Source organism: Etheostoma spectabile, chromosome 20 (genome assembly GCF_008692095.1).
Source record: "Etheostoma spectabile isolate EspeVRDwgs_2016 chromosome 20, UIUC_Espe_1.0, whole genome shotgun sequence".
Lineage (NCBI taxonomy): Eukaryota > Metazoa > Chordata > Actinopteri > Perciformes > Percidae > Etheostoma > Etheostoma spectabile.
The window spans coordinates 20,713,120-20,717,452 of record NC_045752.1 but is presented as its reverse complement, the minus strand read 5'-3'; the positions used below and the strand labels follow the sequence as shown (position 1 = coordinate 20,717,452).

The window sequence follows — 4,333 nt, the reverse complement described above, 5'->3', positions numbered from 1 at the left end:
TGTGTTGGGAGGGTTGTTTTTTATGCAGCAAGGTGCAGCGGGTACTTCCGAGAAGTACATGGCGCCGAGATAGATTTGGTTCAATATGATAAAGTAAACTGATCAGCTTTGAAAAGAAGATGTGTGTGCGTGTGTGTGTGTTTTGGTGTGTCATCAGACATCCCCAATCTGCCCCGGAGACAGTGTGTAAAAGATGTCTATGATAATTCATCCACCATAAATGAACCTCCATTTATAGATTTTAATGAAATCCTAATTGCCAGCTTAATACACTCCCCTACTTTTATGGAGACATAAGTAATAGGCAAGGGGACATGAAATTATTTTATTCTGATATATATTACACCCATTTGACTCCTTTGCAATAAAGTTCAAAATTAGATCCAGACTGAAAATTATCTAACAAATGATATCATTTGAATCACATAATTAGATGAGAATCTGACGCAGGAGGTTTAACTCCCATAATAAGACCAAAATATAAAATGGGATCTCTGTTGGGAACATCTCTGCTGATGTTCATGCAGATAGAGAAGGAAGGGATGCTTTCCACAGGAGTCAATTATAGTTACTGTAAATGTGATGTGACATTGTAACTCTTTCTGGTTAATCTATTTAATACATCACACGTGAGCACATAATTTATTATGACATTGGAACAAGTTTATAAAAACTGCTGTCCTTTAAGTAATAAACAAACGATCTTTATGTGAGCAAAAATATGTGTATTAAAATGAAGGTACCAACTGGTCTTTTAACACTAGAAGTGCCGGGATTCCATAACTACTAGAACTGCTGTGAGCGGTCATTTTGACCGCCAGATTCCAATCTCTATAATAATATCTCATGATAAATACCTAATTGCAAATTAATGCATGTATTGTGTTTGGATATCTTTAGAAAAATTAAATAACCCCACAATGTACAATTTAACAAGTTTAATTATACACTTGAGTAGCCCACATATTTCAGTAATTCGTATCAAAAACATAATTATTTCATAGGCTACATTCATATCTGAAAAATATGCTATGAAATTTCATTTAACATGACTCATAACAGGCAAATAACACCTAAAAGTATCCTATTTGAACATTTTAGAAAGTGTAAAGGATCCAAACAGTTTACTTTTAGTGTTTAATGGTCTAATCGTTTCAGTTGGACTTGTAGGCCGTTACATTGTTGGCTAGTTTCATTTATGATAAAACATCAGATTTTATAAACTACACGTTTTTTGTGTGCAGAAATAATGTGTAAAGTAACAGGTAACTAAAGCTGTCAGATGAATGTAGTGGAGTACAAAGTGCAATATTTCTCTCTGAAATGTAGCGGAGTAGAAGTAAAAAGTGGCATGAAAAGAAAAGACCTCAACCTTTGTACTCAAGTACAGTATTTAAGTAACTGCACTTACATGTTACATCCCACCACTGCTTTTAAAGATTCCATTTTATTGCTGCAGAAAATGACTCTTCTGAGTATCACTCTCTCAAGAGACAACACATACAGCAACAAAAAATCTCAATCATATAGTTTTTTTTTTTTTTTTTAATTTCCTAGTCTTTAACCAAGATAGTGGAAGATTAGTGTTGGAGCTTCCCTGTGTTTTGTGTACTGCAACAATCATTTAATCTGTTGAAATCCACCTTTCATTTTGCCTATAACCAAATGGAAAAAAAAGTTTATAACAGAGGAACTGCAAGGCCAGAATACATGTACGAGGCTGCATTTGAGACTTACAATCCTAATATGTAACAAATACTTTATGACTATGTGCTTGTTTAGCATGTGGTTAAAACACAATGTACACTACATCAGTTCAAACATGGTTCAGAAATCTCATCTATAATAAGTCTAAGTAAGTCTTGCAATGTTGAATATATAATATTTTAATACAAGTAACTAAGGCATACTTTATGGCACACTACACCAGAAATGCCTCCTCTTGTCAACTGGAATCTTGTGATTCTAAAACCTCTTTAAGTGAACACATTGATGATGCTGTTACTTTTTGTTTTACCTAACTTCTTTTTTTACTGTATTATTCATTAGGTCATTGGAGGTCCACTGCTCACTTTTCTGAATGGGTGCTGCACTTCCCAAAGCCAAAGCCATTTGTGTATTTGCATTAGATGCAGTTAAAGGAGAGCACCATTATTATTACAAGTATTTCGGTCTTTAGTGTCAAAAGTTCACTTTCCATCATCTTCCATCCTTTGTGTCAACAGCAACAACTTGAATGACAATATATTCACATATAACTTTAAAAACCTCTAAAATGCATCTAAATGATGTTCGGAGATCTGTGTGCTAGCCATCATTTCAAAACTAATGAAGAATCTTTAAGGTTAAGGTGGATGAGTGCATGAGTGGATGGATGGGTGGATTGGGTGGATAAATTGATAAGTAAATCGATGGATGAGTGGATGGGTGGGTCATAAAACACAGGACTTTCAAGCCTGGGGTCTAAGTTTGCTTCTTGGGGAAAACATTAGACTTTCTCCCACGAAATGAGTGTTCCTTGGGAGTGTTTCAACCAAATCACAATGTTTTTCCTAAACTTTAGTTTTTTTGGTGCCTAAATGTAACTTTCCTGGCCACATAACACTCAATTGTTGTTGCCTAAACTTAACTGTGATTGTTATGCTAGGTTGACAAGGGAGTGTAATAAAGGTCAGCTCGGCACCACACAGGCTTGAGTGCCACTTAGTAACCTTAATAATCCCTTGACTAGTGATGGTCAAAGTTTTGTGAACCACTGTCTGTCAGATGGTGCTCTCTGTTCAAAGGAAAAGCTTAAAGGAATGGTGATTCAGTGTGTTTTTAATACTTTGTTGAACAGAGCGCCATCTAGTGAGCTCAGAAAATAAAGACAGTGGTTCACAAAGCTTTATTTGACCATCACTACGCCTAACCCTGTTCCAGGACACTAACCGTATCTATCCACTAGGGGGCAGTGACGTAACATAACTCTTATAACACTACAGTAATGTCCACCGAAACGTCTGGCAGCTGGCTGGGCTCTGTACCTGACTCAAAGGTACCTATTCTCAGGTTAACTGAACCACCAACTTCTGGTGTCGCAGAGCTCTATAGCGGCTAAACACATCTGCTAACTGCTGCTAATATTACTGAGCTGTGAGGGAGGTCTGTAGCCGGCGTCACAAAGCTCAGTATGGGCTTAAACAGCTTGCAACTGCCGCAGAGCTACAGCCTTTCGGCTAGCAACTGCCGCTCTGGGTCATGGCCGGTGTCACAGGATTAGCCGGTTGTCTCTTAATTTCGTACAATATCTTATGTTTTGGTGTGCATACATTTCCATACTATATGATCAAACATGTTCATGAGAATGCGTAGCTCAGCACAGCTGATTAGTGCTGCTGGTGCTGGCCAAGTTAGCCTTGCATGTGTTGTATGTTGCCTGTAAGTGCTTTGTTTGGATTGTGAAGGAACACAGGTTGCCACCTAGCAGCGTATTCACTGTATGAATTGAATTTCAATGTAAAAAAAAAAAGGAGTCATCAAAAAGGTTCTTGATGGAATTTGATGTAACTTTTGTAGTTGTGACAATGAGTGAAAAGGATAGATGCAGCAGAAAGAAATGATGCCAACTTACCATCAATCACAGCCAACAATAACTGTGAAGTGTTACGGTTATTGTTTAGCTTTTTAACTGCCTGAAGCTTAAACTGCAACAACAAAAACATTTGAGGATGATGATCATCTGGATGATGATTCATAATTGGCAGCATTGTCCCAAAACAACACATGACAGTTCACGGAACACGGACTACATTTGGCATTAATGGTATTATGGTATTTTTTTTTTTTTTTTCATGTGTTCATGCCGGCCATGCCTCTGGCTATAATTTGAGATTCTGCCCGTTTTTAAATACCAGCTTATATGCACATTTACGGTATTAACAGTATTTTTCTTTGCCCCCCCACAAACAATTGCTCCACAAACACTGTGGCCCATTTAAACAACAATGGAGCTCTATGGCACAGAAGAAGATATAGTCTGTGATACTTGTTAGATACATTCAGCGCTGTTTATGTTTTAAAGGGATAAAAAAAAAAAGCCCAACCTTTGGGTGGGACGAGAACTCAGTCAAACTACGTACACAACCAAACCGGACCTTCACATTGTTGTGGGTTGGGGTTTTTGTTTGGGGTTCTTTTCCCGTTTGGCCTTCCCTGTGTTTTTGTCCCGGTTTTCTCCCTATTCTGGTGTCATAGATTCTGTCTTATGTTTCCCTGTGTGTGTTTGTTATGCTGCTGCTTTATTTTGGTAGTCAGCTTCCTGTCTTGTCTAGTCTAGCTTTACTTTGTTTGT

General features: G+C 37.5%; 3 long non-coding RNA genes across 3 annotated transcripts in view; 2 read left to right on the top strand and 1 right to left on the bottom strand.

Moving 5' to 3' along the window:
* The window catches only part of LOC116669868 (uncharacterized), an 827,043-nt gene that overhangs the window by 713,273 nt on the left and 109,437 nt on the right, over positions 1-4,333 (top strand). The gene's annotated exons all lie outside the window — the stretch shown is intronic.
* The window catches only part of LOC116669850 (uncharacterized), a 23,854-nt gene that overhangs the window by 13,000 nt on the left and 6,521 nt on the right, over positions 1-4,333 (top strand). Inside the window, exon 2 of the long non-coding RNA XR_004326875.1 lies at positions 74-78. This is a non-coding gene — a long non-coding RNA (uncharacterized LOC116669850). The remainder of the gene's footprint in view (positions 1-73; positions 79-4,333) is intronic.
* Positions 3,002-4,333, bottom strand: part of LOC116669867 (uncharacterized) — a 2,592-nt gene continuing 1,260 nt past the window's right edge. The window contains exons 2-3 of the long non-coding RNA XR_004326892.1: positions 3,286-3,290; positions 3,002-3,013 (exon numbers count right to left, since the gene is read on the bottom strand). This is a non-coding gene — a long non-coding RNA (uncharacterized LOC116669867). The remainder of the gene's footprint in view (positions 3,014-3,285; positions 3,291-4,333) is intronic.